The sequence below is a fragment of the Electrona antarctica genome (genome assembly GCF_951216825.1).
Source record: "Electrona antarctica genome assembly, chromosome: 6".
In the NCBI taxonomy this organism is placed as follows: Eukaryota; Metazoa; Chordata; class Actinopteri; order Myctophiformes; family Myctophidae; genus Electrona; species Electrona antarctica.
The window spans coordinates 24,496,965-24,516,588 of record NC_136811.1 but is presented as its reverse complement, the minus strand read 5'-3'; the positions used below and the strand labels follow the sequence as shown (position 1 = coordinate 24,516,588).

Sequence of the window (19,624 nt, the reverse complement as noted above, 5' to 3'; positions counted from 1 at the left end):
TAGGCTGTGGTCAAAGGTGCAGGCTATCTCTAATACAGACACTTCTCTGGACTCTTCATCAACCACAACAATATCTGGTGTATTAGCTGCTAGAGATGTAAAGGTATCTGAGTTATCACTGAGTTGAAACATGGATGGAATGACCTTGGAATGTTTGTACATTCTCACTGAAGATGCATGGTATTTTGATATATCCTTTGCTATGAGTTCCACTATTCTATCATGGCGTGCTATGTACATTCCTTTGTATGCATAACATCCATTCAAGATGTGTGACAGTGTTTCAGTGATCTGTTCTGTGGTGTGGTGCAAGCAATGAGGGACCTGAGTGGTGGGGAACCAGATGGATAGATTGAGTCTGGTGGGAAGGACTTGTAGTCTGGCCTTAACTGTGAATGTGATAATGTCCTCATTGAGTGCAGTGTTCTTGATGAATGCGTGTGAAACGGAGTGATCAGCATGGGAAGACATGCAAGCTTCCCTTGGAGTTTTAGTCCAGTCCAGTGTTGTTGTTGTTGGTGCTGGTGTACATCCATGAGGACTCGCCTGGCACCTGTAGATGTTAGCAGGTGACTGTGTCCAGCATAGGTGCCCTGACCTGGGTGAGGGGGTCAGTTATGATATCCTCGGAGACACTCACAGTCTCTGAGTCAGACCGCACCCACTCCAGGGACACTCCAGTACAGACACAGAGGTCATTTAGGTCTGGCCAGTCCGACCAAACCCCAAAGCCAGTGGAACGGGTGTCCAGTTTCCCGTTGGGTTTCCTCCGGAAGCCAAGGAAGTGTGGCTCTAACTCCCTGGCCAGTGGGACCTTACGCCTCCTTAGGTCCAGGAACAGGGAGGATCGAGCCAGCTCCCTAACATCCTTGTCGTCATTGTTTAACATTTTTAAGAGGTGAGAAATCCTCATGCTGGTATAGATCCATTCCACGTTTGGGACCCCCAGTCCTCCCTCCCACTGTGGATGAAAAATGATGTCGCGGGTGCTGTGTGAGTTGAGTCCAAACCATTTTCGCACTAGGCTCACTGTTTTGTCATTCATCTCACGCAGACCTTTCTGTTGAATGTGGACATTAGAGAACAGGTGTTGAACTTTGGAGAGCGCCACCTGTCTGATTGCTTCCAACTTCATAGTCAGGGGCAGTGGACACCTGTCAATCAGGTCCAGCCGAGATGTAAAATCAGACAAAATGTTGTTGACCTGCTCCTTCCATTCTCCTGCGATGTTGATTTTATGTCCAAGGTAGTTGTATGTCTCATGGAGAGCGTATACACGTAGAGGTTTCGAGGCTATGGTGAAAACTGGGGGTGTGTCTGTTTTGGAGTGGTACCACCGGTTCCCTCCACTCCTCCTTTCGTACAAGACAGCACATTTCGTGTTTTTGACCTCTAGGCCTGACCATTCTAAAAAGCGGTCCGTCCTGGAGAGCATGTTTTTGACTGTGCTCTCTTCCCTAGAGGCCAAGGAAATGTCATCCGCGTATCCCTGTACAGGGTTGGGGGAGATCACACCGTGGGGGGCACACTGACACATCCACTTTATCCATTGGTTGGTGGCAATAATAAAATTGACTGCGCTCCATGGACAGCCAGTTTTAATGCCTATCTGTAGTGGTGTTGGCTGGGTTAGATCTTTCCCACATATTACCTGAATAAAGGAGCCCCTGTAAACATTTTTCACAATGTCAATAAACATCTGGGGCAGCTGTATTTCCTCCAGTGATTGAATCATGACTTTGTGGCTTAATGTTCCAAAGGCGTCTCTGAAGTCAAGGAAAACACAGTACAGTTTACAAGACTCATGCTTAAAGTCATCTATTCCTGTTTTGAGGCTAAAAACATGCTCATTCATGCCCTGCCTGTTGATGTAAGCCTTCTGCTTGGTGGACAAGATGTTAGCATCCACGAGCCATGGAAGGACTCTGGCTAGTATGCACTTCATGAACACCTTGTAGATGGTAGGTAGGAGAGATATATCTCTCCATGTTGTTAGATCCTCACTTCATGAACACCTTGTAGATGGTAGGTAGGAGAGATATATCTCTCCATGTTGTTAGATCCTCACTTCATGAACACCTTGTAGATGGTAGGTAGGAGAGATATATCTCTCCATGTTGTTAGATCCTCACTTCATGAACACCTTGTAGATGGTAGGTAGGAGAGATATATCTCTCCATGTTGTTAGATCCTCACTTCATGAACACCTTGTAGATGGTAGGTAGGAGAGATATATCTCTCCATGTTAGATCCTCACTTCATGAACACCTTGTAGATGGTAGGTAGGAGAGATATATCTCTCCATGTTGTTAGATCCTCACTTCATGAACACCTTGTAGATGGTAGGTAGGAGAGATATATCTCTCCATGTTGTTAGATCCTCACTTCATGAACACCTTGTAGATGGTAGGTAGGAGAGATATATCTCTCCATGTTGTTAGATTCTCAGGAATATTGCCCTTTTTTGGGATACGGTGGATTAATGCTCCCTTCCATGAATCTGGTACTCTTCTGTTTTCCAGACAGACATTAAAGATTGTCGTTAGAATCTGACACGACTGTGTGGTTTTTAGAGTCTCGTATGTCACCCCATCGATGCCGCTGGCTTTACAGTTAGGGAGGCCATGTAGAACATCCTGTACCTCTTCAGCAGTAAAGTGCTCAGTGTTAGGAAGGAATGTAGGTTCAGGTGGTGGCACATCTCTGTGCCAAGGTGGGGGTGGAAGATCATTATTATGCCCATGGTCTTTACATTTATTGTCATAAAAAGACTGTATGACAGTAATGTCACTGGGGCAGGAGGGGGGGGTCGAGGTACTCACTGTTGTTCAGGATCACCTGGATTGCCTTAGATCTCCTCTTCTGCCAGAGGTCTGCTAGCTTGTTCCTGCTGACTTTACGCCCCCTGGTGGAACCAGGGCGTGCTGCTGTTTGTAGTGACGGCAGGACAGTGTCACGCAGGGAACACAGCTGGAGGCGGATCCAGTCAGTTGTTGTTGTAGCTGTCACAACATCAGGATATGGATGTAGCCGCGGGAACTTCTTCAGAACTCTTGCCACGTATTTCAGAAGTTGTATTCCGAAAGCTGTTCCACTGTGGCTCTGAGCTGTAAATACTCCGTTCTTGAAGAATATTCCATTAAGAATTGTAGCGAGTTTTATCCACTTTCCTGGATCGCCAGAGGAAACAAACTTCTCGTGCGGCGGTCGCTTAGTGTTTACGCGGTCCCTGTAAGTCTTCTCTTGGGCCTGGAAATTCACCCATTGCTGTTCCGACAGCGGACGGACATACTGCTGGAACGTAGCCGGGTCCAATGCCTCACTCCCCGGTAAATGTAGCCCGTCTCCGGACCCCCCGGGTTGAGCTCTTTTGGACCTACCGCGTAGGGTCCGGTATCACCGGCTTCAAGCGACATGGGATGCAATCTGATTTACCCTGACTTACCCCTCTGCTGCGGTGTGGGTGTCACGCTGACATATTCAAAAAGAAGCATATGAACGCTATAGGAGACAACGAACCTTCTGACCCCCCCCGCGAACGGCTCAGAAGCCGTTAAGTATTTTTAATGTTTGTACGACCGTTTTGGCAGCTCTGAAATTCTCTCTTGTTGACATCCCATTGTACCGCCTCCAGCCTCTCGGTTGGCTAGCTGCGCCTCCCTACGCGCCTCGTAGGCGCAGCTAGCCAACCGAGATGTCAACAAGGAGGGACCGAAGAGAGAATTTCAGAGCTGCCAAAACGGTCGTACAAACATTAAAAATACTTAACGGCTTCTGAGCCGTTCGCGGGGGGGGGGTCAGAAGGTTCGTTGTCTCCTATAGCGTTCATATGCTTCTTTTTGAATATGTCAGCGTGACACCCACACCGCAGCAGAGGGGTAAGTCAGGGTAAATCAGATTGCATCCCATGTCGCTTGAAGCCGGTGATACCGGACCCTACGCGGTAGGTCCAAAGGAGCTCAACCCGGGGGGTCCGGAGACGGGCTACGGTAAATGTTCGCGGGAGGGGCCGTGGCTGTTGGTAGATTCTACCGGTGAGTAGAGCCTCCTTGTACCCACGCTTGATCGTCGCGATCAAGCACATAATCCACAGCAATTGCAAATGCATCTCGAATATGCACCTACTACATTAACGGTGGTAGTTACAACGGGTGCGGTTGTTAATATTTCATAAAAACAACATTGGCGTTCTGCGGTGCTTCACCTCCGTGCTGCCACCCTCGTGCGTGCGCAACACACACACACACACACACACACACACACACACACACACCCCCCCCCCCCCCTCTGCGGTGTTAAATTGACACTAGATTGTATTGTGTACATACATGCAAATGTTATAGTATACTTAGGGTGCGTTCGGAAATACCGCACCGGAGCGCACTCGCCTATTAGTGCGCTATTTCCTAACGCGCCCTTACACAGACATAATATTGATCTAAACATAGGTCTAATGTATATGGATGAAGTATCAGTTCTAGCATGAGTAAGTATATCACTAATGTGTGCATAAATCCTCAGCTAATCTTTTCCTGAGACTCTTCTTTTTATTACTGTACAGTAATGTATGATAGGTGTCGTATATTACAGAGCCACATTACGATGAAATATCCATATAATGTTGTATAATGTCATACTGTTTGTGCACAACAAACCTTCACTGACTGAGTTTCTGCATGTGAGATCTGAGTCTGATATTAGCTGGCCCACAGCCACATTCCAAGAAGGGCCTATGTGATCAGTTGAAAAGGTCTGCTATGAAATTGTAAAGGCTATTGAATTGAACCGTGGATACCATTGTGTTAATAATCTATAGAAGTGACCATCTACTTAGTATATGCGGTGGTCTAGCAGACATTTGGGGACGCACATGCACGTGCGTACACACATACAAGGGCTTTGGGGTGCACACCCTACATGCACTATTTGGGAGAATTATAAAGAGGGTCTCAAATGTGCGGAGATCCAGAATCCAGGGAGAAACCACAGAATCCAGTCAGAGAGGTCAGTCGAGAATCCAGTCAGTCAGAGTGAGATCTATAGCCAGGTTCCAGATGAGATCGGGGACAGCTATGATGGGACTGCTCTAGGATGGCTCTGGAGTTGACTGATCATGAATTTGGTAACTAAGCTTTGTCCTTAATAAAATGATACAGAAATAAGGACATGCCTGGCCTCTCCAATCATTTATACAACAGGGTCAAAAGTGCTTCCTGGACACTCAATATACGACAAATAATGGCAAGACACTACATAGGTCTGAAGGGTATACAATTAAACACCAAATTCATTACATTTTATTTTCAGTTTTTTGTCGGAAATGGGAAATTCCTAAAATATTGTCTAAAGTACAGTTAAGAGAAAATAATACTTAATTGGCAACAATTAAATAACACCATTAACAGTGGCATAATGGATATATCACTAAAAAGCTTGTTTCCATTGTGGTCCAATGACAACATGGACCGCAAACTAAATGTTATAATGTTCAAATGTTAAACATATCCCAGTAGATTGATACATGAGAGTTACTGAAAATGTGTAGCCAGCAGCACTTAATTTACAGTGGACAAGGTTTTAAAAATGGTAAATGGTTTAAATGGTAAATTATATAGGCTATACTAGAGTCTTCCTCCAAAGCACTTCACAATGTGCATTACATTCACCCATTCACACACTCACACTGTCAGGAAACCACATACTGGTAGGCACCAACCTGCACATTGGGAGGATGATCGGGAGCCGAACACATTTTGACACGCAGCCTGGAGGAGCCGGGGAACAAACCAGGAACCTTCTGATTCCACCCTAGTCTACAGTAGCCTATGCTGTACTGAGCCACTACTACACTCTATACTAAAGTGGGTTAAAGTTAATCAAATATCCAATGATGAATGGCAACCCATAAAGCTGATTTCATTGAACTTAGTATTTCAATTTAATTAAACATGTTGAGGAATCTATCCTTAAACAGGTCCGTGGATTATAACCTTATTTTCCTTAATATAGCATGAAGTGAGTCGCGATGTCCAGGCAAAGTCCTTCTTTTATTCAATCAAGGCATATCCCATAGTTACATCAAGTTACACGCATCAAGTCATCAAGTCCATACAGCATTCAGGCCAGGCCAAGCCTGTCCTCTCCGTTCTCCTCCAACCAACCAACCAACCTTCCCCTCCCAACTCTCCTGTGTCCCATCTTATACAATTCTAACATGTGGGTGTCACTGTGTGTGTGTGTGTGTGTGTGTGTGTGTGTGTGTGTGTGTGTGTGTGTGTCAGTTAAGTCAAAGACCACCACCTGTGACAGGCACTATAATAATAGAATGCCTAACTGTAGCCTCCTATCATAAAGATTGGCCCAGGTCAACCAGGAAGCCCCAGGTGGTCTTCCTGAATAGCCTAGGTATTTCTACAGCTGCCGTAAGGCAAGGCTGTGGTCGCTGACCCTACCCACAGATAGCCTTTAGTTCTAGTGGGTCACTTTGGTGAGACACCGGAGTGAGATCAGACTGCAGAAGTTAAAGTTATATGTACAATTGTGACTAACCATGTAGTAATGCACATGTTATGATTCATAATACACCACATATTCCCCCCTACTAATAGTCCTTAATACTATTAGTATAACATATGAATCATAACTTTTGCCCAAAATATTAATTTTCCAAAAAATGTTCACTTTTTTCCTTTTTCCCCAAAAATCCCCAAATGTTCAAATTAAACTGAATCCCCTTTTGTAGGTACCTCTTCCCCCCTGGACACTATTCAGAAACTGAAACAGTTAACACAAAAACTCAAAATAAAACTAGTATGATCAAACCTAAAACAGAAGAACAAAATCAAAAGCTATGTTATTTGGCATCTGTTAGACAATGACCCTATCAGTCCGAAGCTGTTTGTTGTCACACCCAGCTTCTGTAAATTCAAGTGAACTGTTCCTAGGCTAATTACACCTCTGCCCCCCCCCTCCCCCCTGGCAGCTGAGCAAGGGAGAGGGTGAGATAGGCTGATCCCTGTACCTGTATAGACATCAATCCCTTCTCCCCCCCTTCTTAGTTAGTGAGCAACTTGCATGGAATATTAATGGACAGATGAATGGTCCTGCAGAAACCATCCATCCGACTCCTGATTCGGAAAGTTGCACACAAACTAAGAACTAACATGTAATACTCATGGTGAGTTTCAATCTGTCTCAATATGTGACTATTAACATAGTAACATTATACTGACTCCATCAGTTCAACATTTTCTGCAATATATTACTCAATAACCTAAAGCCTACGGGTTACTTCATCCTGTTTTAGTATTTGGTAATGTTCAGTACTTTGGTCTGTTCCACCCATATAAACAAGCACACAAAGGCGAACCCTGTGAACACCTGCCACCCCAGACAGATGAGTCAATTTAGTGCATGTGTATACAGGTTCCAATACCAACTCACTCACATTTTCTGACGTTAACTTATTATCCTAATGTAGGCCTATTTTAACTAACAATTAAACAACATTTGTATTACTAACTAGAATATAATTCTCATTTTTTAATTGGATTTCACTGTTATACTTAAGGAAGTTATCTAAAATGAACTCATATTATTACCATTAACTATTATTTTTAAACAAATCAACCAAAATCTTTTCATTCCTAAACTGAAGTACCCCTTTTCATTAGAGTCTTTCTTTCCCTAAACTAAACCTCAAAGTGTCAAAGTGATCAAAAGCCATGTGCTTTCAACAGCACAGAGAGGGGCGTCTCAGCGTGCAGCCTCTCAGAGTCTCTCGCTGTGGTCCCTGGTCACACTGTCCAGAAAAATGACCAAATGTACCACAGTTATGGCAAACTCCGTTCAGTCTCGAAATATATCCTTGCTTTGAAGAATACGGCTGTACTCCCCATGGTGCAGCCCATTGATAGGATGACACCTGTTGTTGACTTGGTGATGCCCTCATTCTCCATGGCAGCACTTCTGACTGCTGCTGCTGAAAAGGTGCAACTTCTGGCTGGACAAGTCTCTCTTCTTGAATCTTTTTCAGCTTTTCTGCTTGTAGTGACACCGTGTTCTCATTCATTTGTCGAACAAGGTCCAAAGCTTTGAGTATTTCGGACTCCTGTTTTTTCCGGAACAGGTCGACGCATTGAACAATATGGTCTGTGTAGGTCTCCAAAGGCAGGGTTGAAAGGGAGACCACCTCCTCTAATTTAGTCTGCACGGACCAGGGCAAACCTTTCAGAATCTTGTCCCTAACCAGGGCCCGCTCGTGACCTGAACGGCTGGCATCGTTCCCCGTTACATCCATCCACGTCTGGTGCACACGGGCTACATATGAGCGTGGATTCTCGTTGTCAGCCAAAGAGTCAATCAAAATCCTGTCAGGATTGAGGTCTGTGGGGTAAAGTTCCCTTAGTGCACGATCCAGGAACCCCTTGTGTCCCACATACAAATCTGCGTCTCCTACAGCGGTGTTGACATAAGCCTGCATTCCCACACGGATCAGGAGGCTATTCAACTTCTGCATACCCACAAGGTGTGCTAATAATTGTTTCATATCCCCTACGGTTAGCTGAGAACCCACCATAAGTACGTCGAGTTTGGCCATCCATGCGTAAGCCCCCTCCTGCAGTGGCGGCAACTTTGTCACCAAGTCCGTCATGTCCATATTAGACCATGGTCTGTAGTCAAGATTCTGTCCTCGGACAACCACAGGCAGTATTTTAATGGGCACAATCATCACCTCCTCTTGTTCGCTTTCGTTGAAGTCCTCTTTCCTCGTCCTCTTACTCCCACTTGTCCTCCCATGACTTTGAATCCTTTTCCTCCGGTCGGTCTGTGTAGGCCTAACGTCCTCGCCATAGTCATCAGAAAGAGAGTCAGAATCAGAGTCAATGTTCATGTCCGCGCCAGGGCGGGCTGCCCTTCTGTAGACGTCATCACCTCCACGTGAACTGTCTCTGTGGCAGCCTGTGGCAGCCTCATCCTGCAGGTCACCCAAATCGAGGATCAAATGTGCCTCTTTCATCAGAATTTCACTCAACCGTGTTTCTATGGCACGCATAGACTGTCTTTGTGTCCTTAATTCACTGGTCAAGTCCTCTTTCAGGCAACGTACCCGTTCCAGCTCCCTCTTAACAGAGCTTTGAGTGTCGCTGTCATCTGGCCGTTGCTTAGATGGCCTCATGTCCCTGTTGTCCACCTCAGTTTGTGCTGAGTTGTTGCTGTGACCCTCAGTGTCAATGCACTGGTTGTCTGTGCTGCTGAAGTATAAAAACTCCAAAGAGAGACTGCTTTTCCTCTCTGTAAAGCTCATGAACAAACCTCTAATACTTAGGCAAAGTACTCAGGATAAACGCGGAGGCAGACAGATGAATGAAGGTTTCGGAGTTCCATTTTATTTTCAGAGTTCAGTACAGCATCAGCCATGGGGACAGAGCCCCATGGATCCTTCAGCCTCTCGGCTTCTAGACTAACACACACACTAACACAAGCATTTTCAGTAGACCTTATACAGATACAGAGACAAGAACAGGAAATGCAAAGGTGGTCTCAGGTTACCCTACCCCCCTATACCAAATGGTCATGTCTAAATAAGGTAATGGTCACCAGGAAGGACAGGGCTAGGAGGCACAACAGGAGACCTCTGGTCTGAATGCTCCTAGATCAAAGTAGGCCTAGCTATTTAGCATAGGTGCCAGCTGTGAAGAATGGTGACTGAATGTCTAGCCTTTTGGTCCTGTAGGTGAGACCATAGTATTATCAGGCTTACTATTTTAGATGTGAATTTAGTCTGTCTATAGTTTAACATTATTAAGCGATATTAATGAAATGTGGTTCCAAAATATACCACATTCCTCCCTTGCTAAACGTACTACACGTTTATCACAAAATAAAAGGAACCACATTTGGACCTCCCTTGACACTAAGAAAAGATAAAATTAAAAACAACAAATAGGCCTAAGACAAACAAACAATTACATTAGAATTCAAATGGTTACAGAGACAAACGGAATCAAGGTTACATAACTTCTTCAGGCAATTCTCATTACATACTTTACACATAACTAAATTTCGGTTCAGCCTAAGTAGAATCTTTTAGTGTTCTATTAAAATCTAATCTGAAATGTTGATTGATTACAAATAAGCGAGATCGGGCGTGTTTATGGCTTGGGACCGCCAGGCCCAACCCTGCTAACCAACGCATTAAATATTAGACACCACTATAAAGCGAAAAAACATCCTATACTACACTGCTTAATTTAGGACATGCTATAACATATACGTTTATAATGCTTGAAATAAAATTCTGCTCTACTAAGGTAGTACTACGCATCACGTCCAGTTGATAACGCAGGTAAAAATACGTTAACAGGCCAGAGTCTAAGCGATATTCAACTAATATTCTCTACACGTCTCTAGGAAATTACCTCATTGTTCCATAAGTAGGCTACTCATGACTCAACTTATCAAATTATACGACAAAAACATACAATCAACATAATGCCTACTAATTCATGTTGAAAACAATATATCTTCTCTTCCAATTTGTCTAGTATGCAATTAAAATCACTTTCACAACAATACCTATAACCTCTTTGTCCATCAGTCACCACACACGGGCAGTCAAGGCTGCAGTTCCTCGACGCGCCGCCACGGAGATGTCTTCTTATTCGGCCCGTGTCGTCTGCAAATGTGTGATCAGTACATTGCATATTACACGGCCGCTGTTTGACACTGTCCTCTTGTCCATTTCGAAATGAATTCTACACACCTCCTCCTCCCTTCAGTCATGAATCACAACACATGACTGACAAAAGCGAATTCACGAGAACCGCATATGGTCACCAAAGCAGACCGTAGCCCGTAGCAACTGCCTCGCCTCGCCGAGTAGATGAAGCCAAGGATCCCCCACGAATCGCCGCTGAGCATCGCCGCCCCTCTGGTAGGAGATCCGCTGCTCCCCGCCGAGACGTGAAGAGAAGCACGTTCCCTGTCGACGCGCTGTAGAGGCCTGCCGCACTCCCATGTCCGTCGCCGAGTCCAGGTCGCCGTTCACATCGGAGCTCCGGAGCGCACCGCTTGCGCCGCCGTCGTCCATTCCCGCCGTTGAGAAGACCACTTCTTCCCGCTGTAGACGAACGCCGTGTCGCCGAAAAAATCAAACTAACCACCAACCGCCAAAATTAGACTGAAATATCCAAAAAGCCCCGCCGGCTCTCTTCTGCCTGACGCAAAAAAAAACGCATTATATGTCGTCAGTTTTTATACAGATTACTGCTTCCTCAGGTGCAACTGGGTATGTGTCCAGGTACAGTCGAGCTTGTTCTGTCAGAGTTATCTGAGCATCTGTCCTGCCAAACAATACTGCCTGCCACCAATCACACACACACACACACACACACACACACACACACACACACACACACACACACACACACACACACACACACACACACTCTGGTGGGTATACTGTATATGAGGCAGGGGTTGTTGGTTCTAGTATTCTCTGCCTACACACTATAGATTAAAGGTCGTTGTACCTTTAGCTGGCTGGGTGGGCAGACAGTTGGCTCCATACAGGGGGGATGCAGAGTCAGGCTGTTCCGGCCGTCAGCCCTCATAAGGGGTAGGAGAAGTGGTGGAGGGGCGGAGATGCTCACCGTCTCACAGCCCAGTAGAGAGTCACTGTATGGGGCTCCATTGATGCTATCTCCCTGGATCTGGAGTTATGGGATGATTCATTAGTCGAGGAAGTCTGTGTAAGTGTATGTCAAACAGTGGTGGAAGAAGTAATCAGATTTCTTTTTTTTCTTTTCTTTTTTAAGTAAAAGTAGCAATACCACAATGTAGAAATAGCTTATCTGTTACCAGTAAAAGTCCTGTCCTTAACATTTTCACTTGAGTAAATTACAAAAGTAATTAATTAATAATTACTCATTATACAGAATTAGATCTCTCATTAGGCTATTTAGCATTTGTTGCAATTTGGTGGTCAAAGCCGGTGGATTTTGGCAGGGGCTTTTATGATCTCATTTTATGTTTTCTTAATCAAAGGTCAGTTATATTCATTGCAGAAGGACAATTTAAATGCTTGCCTCAAACAATTCACTTCCCTTTCAGTTTCCCAATTGATTTAAGATAATGATGGAGGGATGTCAAATTATGTAGACGCTGCCATTTCATAGGTCAATTATCATGATGATGATGATTTATCATACACGTACCTGAGTGTGCGGGCAGGGTCGGCTGGGACTCCATAGCTGGTTCCAAGAAACTGTATTCTGAGACACAAAAACACCAGACAGGATTAACGGCAACACTCAACTAATAACGCGTTGCACTCGCAACACATTGTGCTATTTGTGCGATATTTTCTGTGATTTTATACAATAATCACCATAATGTATGCATGATATTTGGGGGGCAGGGTCTCATCAATCTCTGTTGACCAATATTATATTTGAGACCATGCAGCATGGAAAGGTATTTCTTTGAAGTGATTATGGGTTGTCTCCAAGAGATGCTGCAGCTCTTCTTGACCATCATGAGTGATGTGTAAATTACATGTTTTTTTTTCTTTGTTTACAAAGTATCTTTGCAAACAAAGATACTTCACGTTATGCGTAATCTTTTTTCATTGTGTTAGAATGTAGCACAATGTTACTTGCAGTACAGTACCAATTGTTAAGTTAATGTTGTTCCCTGTTTACTACTTCCACTGAGTGTGTGTTATGTGATGCACTGGGACTTTAAGAGAAGACCGGTGGACACAAACCTGATGTAACCGGATGTTGTTATACTGCGAGTCAGTTGTTGAGTTTGGGTGTTATGTGATGCACTGGGACTTTAAGAGAAGAGTGTAGACAGAAAGATAGCACCAATCATACTTGTTTTCACCTTAAAGGACAACTTTAGTTTTTTTCAACCAAGGTTCATGTTTTAGGTTGTTATTAGTGAAAGTAAAAGATGAGTGTTATTATTTTTTTCATTTGCTGCTTTCTTTCGTATAAAATTGTGTAAAGAAATACATATTTAGCCACATGTTCGAATGCCCCACCCCCCTGTCAAATATAGCTAAAATCGCTAAAACGAAAGAAAGCAGCAAATGAAAAGAAATTAACACTCATCTTTTACTTTCTCTAACAACAACCTAAAACATGAACCTTGGTTGAAAAAAACTAAAGTTGTCCTTTAAGGTGGAGTGTGCCTTAGGGATTTTTCCATGGTTGTCTCATCACTTGGTTTGATCAAGCTAGAATTTCTGGACTTTGTTTACTAAAACAATCCCTTTTGTGTAAAACAATGCAGCACTGTCTTCTGTGGCAGGTATAAACATGACATCCATGGACAATGGTTTTAGGTCAATGTGTGTGTGAATGGGTGAATGTAATGCACAATCTATGTAAAGCGCCTTGGATAAAGGCGCTATATAAATGCACCATTTACCATTTATGTGTGTGTGTGTGTGTGTGTGTGTGTGTGTGTGTGTGTGTGTGTGTGTGTGTGTGTGTGTGTGTGTGTGTGTGTGTGTGTGTGTGTGTGTGTGATTTAAGTACTCTGGTTTATAATAAATACATTTTATATTATTATTATTATTAGCAGCAGCAGCTCAAAAAGACAAAGACAGAGTTGTACTGGTCGACCCCAGTCATGATGGTGGTGACATGACATGACATCCATGGACAATGATTTTAGGTCACTGTAGGACCTAAAGTTACCTAATATGCGCTCACACGCCCTTGATTCGTCAGTGTTTAGTTTCGTCAGTGTTTAGTTTCGGCCGGCACACGGCCTTTGGCCTCGCGCCTAGAGGACCTCCGCACCTCCACTTCCCGGGCTGAATTATGGGCCCAGCACATCCCTGGGAGTAGGAATATAGGAAGAGAGAGTCCAAGGCGTCGTCCTTATTTCGAATTTAGTGTTTATTAAAGGACAATCGTGACCAACAACAGTAGATCCTCTGAAGGTAAAGTACAGACAAGACATGGCAGCATATATACAGGTGCCTATGCCCATACAATAAGATGCACAAGGTTTGTGTTCTGTTGAACAGTGTGCCCAAATTTGATCCGGTTCCTAGGGTGTGTGTGATAGTGAAATGTGTGTGTGCGTGCTTGTATGTGCATGTGAGTGTGTGTATGTGTGTATGTTGTATGCAGGTGTGTATGTGTGTGTGTCAACATGTAGGCCATGCGTTGTGTGTAAAATCATGAGATACACCTTTGTACTGTATGTGTGCTGTCTTGTTTGTTAACTGTATGTCGGGCGTTGTGTGTAGAGTCACAAGATAGACCTGTATACTATATGTGTGTTTACATGTGTTGTGTGTAGAGCAGGGGTGCCCAGACTCTTTTGACTTAAGAGCTACTTTCCAAATGACCAGCGTAACAAGATCTACCCACCAAAAATAGGATCTCATTGCTGAAAATAGTTTAAAGAACATGACAAACACACTTGGAATGGGAAATATAGGGGGGAAATGGAAATAGTTTTTGTTTTTGTATGTAACTTTCTAATGCTATGGATATTTGTGCTCAACACTCTTGAAAACAAAGTATTCTGTTGTGGGTTAACAGGCCATTTTTTATGTCAATCAATCAAGTCACCTTAATTCAAGTGTCAGATGCCAAATTATATATATTTTTATTTAAATTATATATGTTTTAGGGCCATGTCAGGTGGTCTACCTGCACAACCTTTGTGATCTACTGGAAGATTGTGATCTACCTTTTGGGCACCCCTGGTGTAGAGTCATGGGACAGACCTGTGTACTCTATGTGTGCTTCTTATTAGTCAACGTGGCTAGGCCTTCCATTGATAGACCATAGAAGTTAGCCTGGGTCCTGAACTGCATGACCTACTGTATATGACCTATATAACCGTTGTGTATCTTAGTATCAAACCATTTATGGCACTATTGGCATGGAGTTTGTGAACAGTATTGCGATGATATGTGGGTGCGATGCGTGTGTTCTGCAATATGTGTATTTATGATTGGTTGTGGGCAGAAAACATCTTAGATACATTGTACGGAACCTTGTTCTCTCTCCAAGAGGGATGGGTGACTCTTGGGCTACTGCCTACATACTTTGAACATCTATAATAAGTGGGGGCCAATTTACTACACATGCATTATTATGAGTGACGCAACAGCGGCAGAAGCAGGTCCACTGCCAGTCAGTCAGTCAGCCGCTCTGTGGCAGATTAGTAGGAAGCATTGCCGTGGCAGAGGAAACACTGCCACAGGTGTTGTTGGGAATTTGCGGTGACGCCGCGGCTGATTACGCTGCCAGACAATGCCACACTCACTCCTTCTGCATTAGTGTCAATGTACCTATCCTACACCGCCGGCATTAGACCCTCGCCAGCACCAGCACGCACGTCTAACGGTGCACGGTGATGTTCTGTCCGCTGTCCGGCATTCCGATAAATCACTGTTCAATTTCCAGGTGTCGCCGTGTGGTGAATTATGATTTGTTGGTGTGTTGTGTTCTGTGTTCTCTCTGCAGCGCGCAGCAGCGTGGAACTTTCAGTTGGTGCTCCATATGGTACCATATGGTACCTTACCTTAGCCTCTGTAACTCTGCTTGTATAAATGAAACCTTACCTGTCCATTTGTAGTTATGGGGATCCTTGAAATTAAAACGTTAACGTTAAAACGAGAACAGCTAAGATGTGATATCATGCGCTCCTATTTGAGGTCAAAAGTGTAACAATTTACCTGAACAGAAAGGTCGAGCCGGGAGTCCCACCTTTCCTGCAAGAGCACCTCCATCTCCCCTGGCAACGCCTTGAATATACACACACACACACACACACACACACACACACACACACACACACACGCGTGCCCGCGCGCACACACACACAAACAGTTCAAAATACAGATATATAATGCACAAATAAATTCACACACTCTTTCTCGCTATGTCTCTCTCTGTCCATCTCTCTATCATGAAACACACACACACAGTTAAAAATGCAAATACACTGTATAATACACAAATACATTTACCCACTCTCCCATAGTCTTACTGGGGGACTTCAACGCACACGTGGCTAATGAGAGAGATAATTGGTGTGGTGTGATTGGAACGGTCTCCCGGTTGCCTCAAGGGGCGGTAACCCTCGGTGAACAGCGGTGGTAAGGGAAGCCGTCCGACTGAAGAAGGAGGTCTATCGGGGTATGATATCCCGGGGGACTCTGGAGGCGGTTGCAAGGTATGTGGTGGCAAAATTATTATAACACTATGGTATTGATTAATTTAATGTAGCCTACTAGTAGATGATACTTGTAACACTCTAATTACCACCTGTTCTTCTCTGACAAACTCATTAGAGACTGCCGACTCATGCAAACCTATTTCAAACCGTGTGAGTCAACTATAGAATAGAGTCCATATAAGGAATGACCATCACTTGTTACTCTCTGTACACTCCTGACAGTATAAGAGATGTGTGTGACATGTGCGTGAGGGTGCTGGGGGAAACTCTGGAGGGAGACACTAGTCTCTCTCTGGTGTGGTAACATCTACAATAAAATAATGAAGTTTGAATTCTGACGGTTGAGTCCTGCATCTTCTTAATCTGTTTACTTACTTATATTAACATCAAAAACTTCCATAGCAATTTGGGGGCTCGTCCGGGATCAATATTTCATCTTCACCATCTTCCACCGCAGTCGAGGGCAGTCCAAATAGGGAATGAGACTTTGCCCCAGGTGAAGCAGTTTAAGTATCTCTGGGTCTTGTTCACGAGTGAGGGGTGGACGAAGCAGGAGGTCAGCCGGGGAATCGGAGCAGTTGAGCCAGAAGGCAAAGATCTCTGTCTACCGAGCAAACTTCGTTCCTACTCTCACCTATGGTCATGAAGTGTGGGTCATGACTGAAAGAATAAGGTTGTGGATACAAACGGCCAAAATGAGTTTTCACAGACGGGTGGCTGGTATCTCCCTTAGAGATAGGGTGATAAGTTCACTCATGCGAGAGAGAACCGCTGCTTCTTTGCTGGGAAAGGAGCCAGCTTAGGTGTAGTGGTTCGGTATAAGGATAGCTCCTGAGTGTCCTCGTTGCACGTCCCACTGGAAGGAGACCCCCGGGCAGGCCAAGGATCAGATAGGAGGAATATATCTCCAAACTGGCCATGGAACAAAGTCAACGTCAAAGTCGTATGATTTGTCACACACGCTAGCGCAGTGAAATTTGTTCTCCGCATTTGACCCATCTCTTGGAGCGGTGAGCTGCAGCCGTGCCGCGCTCGGGAATCATTTGATTAGTAGATTTGACCCCCCAATCCAACGCCTCGAGATCCCCCAGAATTAAGTTGCTAATGTTGCTTTGGAGAGGGAAGTCTGGAGCTCTCTGCTGGAGCTGTTGCCCCCGTGACCCTACTCCAGATAAGCGGTTGAAGATGGATGGATGGATGGATGGATGGATGGATGGATGGACACTCTCCCTATCTCTGTCTCATAATCAAACCAGATCCATACAGATGGAATACAAGGGCTGGATGACACAAGAATAATATTGTGATTGGGGATGTGTTGTGATGCATTTGAAAGAGCTTTTTATATACACTGCGTTCAAAAATGTTCCACATATTTGGTGCATGTTGATAAATAACATGACATTTAATTTGGTAATATGGAACAAACACTGCTAGTCTTTGTTCCACATTACCAAATGAAAAGTGAAGTTGTAAATAACACAAATTAGAAATGTGTAGGCCTACATGTTGCAGCAGTAAACTGATTATTAATTTGATTGGTAAAATTCAACCCAATCACTTTTCAATCTATTAATTATTATGAATGTTTTGTTCACTATAATGACCATAGTCTTAAATTGACGAAAATATATTTAACCTGTGTATGAAAAGATGTTTAACCTGTGTATGAACAGATATGTTTAACCTCTAAATAACCAGATATGTTTAACCAAACATATCTTTAACCCACGTATAAAATGATGATATGTTATCTCCAAGATATTAGCTCCTAGAAGCTCAGTCTGTAGCTCAGTCTTGGTTCAGGGTTCAATCCTGGCCATGTAATAAACCTATACATCATCTAATAAATAATAATAATATCCCCACTCCATGGGGTGTTTGTCACATTTGCTAATCCTATAATCACTAGGAGCAGTATGGTGCCCTGGGAGCAATTGGGTTAAGAGTCTTGCTCAGGGACAGACACAGACACATTGTTGGACTGAACTGGAATCGTACCTGCGACAACAGGGCTCACGCTACCTCACTCAGCTATGGCCGCCCCCACAGTGAATGAATAGCATGGCTTGGGTAACTAAATTATATGCTAAATGGAACTGATGGAAAGGGTTACGCTCCGCCTCAACCTATAAGGGTCCAGAGCATTGTAAGAGTATAGGCGCCCTTGTTGCTCGCCCGATACCGACAATAAGCCACTCCTACCTTCCTTATACTTAAACTAAACAAGCGTTGCCTTAACCTGTGTATTGAGAGGGGACATTGTGTTCTCTAGTCCCTGGATGCTGTCCTGTCTGGTCCCGATGAGTTTAAGTGGGGATGGGGTTGAAAGATATTCGATGACTTTCCTCATGTTTGGAGTGCTGATCCTTTCAGAACAGAAGTGTAGTGGATTAAATCTACTGCACAGATAGAGAAGAATAGAATCTTAATCTTTATGGAACATTTGACCACTGCTAATGACTAAATTGACACAGAAATCAATATTTAAAATGCATATAAAGAAAATACCTGGGAATATCATTTTGTAGGCTGTCAAGCAGTCTCAGATTTTGCCATTTGTGTTGACTGTCTATTCTCAATATGTGGACTTTTATTGGTAATGTATGTCTTTTTCTTAAAATTATGATATAGACTATAACAAAAAACTAATTTTATTTTTTCCCCCAAATGTAAGTTTTTAAATGTATGTATTGTTTCTATATGTGGGCCCCATGAAGACTAGCTAGGCTCATTGCAAGTGTCATGTCCCTGACATGCATCAAATTAGGCATCAATAAGTGTCAAATCATCTCTTTGGCCTGTGCAATGTACACGTATTGTCGCTTTGCTTTATGCTTCAGGCCATCCTAACAAATAGTAGGACCGTTGTTGTTTTTGGCAGTGTGTAAAAAGACAGGAATTGGAGGGCAGAGAGTGGGGACTGGAGAGACATGAGAGAGAGATGATGGGTTTAGAATTTAGGTTAAAGAGTCAACATAAATGCAACTCTTCTGCACAATGGGACATTTCTAACAGTTAATATAAATATACTTGAGAATTACATGAATTCCAACAACTGGCCTCTCCCACCTACCTACAGCAGCAGTTAATGAGCTAAATTAACCCACCTGGAGTTGAGTGGCATGCCTGTGCTGTGCATGTGTGTGGGGGTTAAGGAGAGCACAGTCTGGTCCACAGTCAGCGCCTTGCTGCCACTCATGTTGAGGAACTGAACAGAGACACATGACATATGGTTTATTCATAGACAAAAAGGTAGACACCTCCTCCGGATCTGGGACATGTGTATCTTATGGCGGCCGCCAAATTGAGCTAAAAAAAAATCACACCCATGTGAAGTGAGGGGCGCTCTTAAATTGATCTTATCATGATCATGTAAGATGACAACCGAACTTAGGTGATATAT

The 19,624-nt window shown here is 43.8% G+C and overlaps 2 protein-coding genes across 2 annotated transcripts in view; one reads left to right on the top strand and one right to left on the bottom strand.

Annotated features, from left to right (window-relative positions):
- Positions 1–5,792, bottom strand: part of LOC306925498 (aromatic-L-amino-acid decarboxylase-like) — a 51,464-nt gene extending 45,672 nt beyond the window's left edge. The window contains exon 1 of the mRNA XM_079504353.1: positions 5,717–5,792. The gene's annotated coding sequence lies outside the window, so the exon portion shown is untranslated. The remainder of the gene's footprint in view (positions 1–5,716) is intronic.
- The window catches only part of LOC306925010 (aromatic-L-amino-acid decarboxylase-like), a gene marked incomplete at both ends in the record, with an annotated part of 123,623 nt that overhangs the window by 91,656 nt on the left and 12,343 nt on the right, over positions 1–19,624 (top strand). The gene's annotated exons all lie outside the window — the stretch shown is intronic.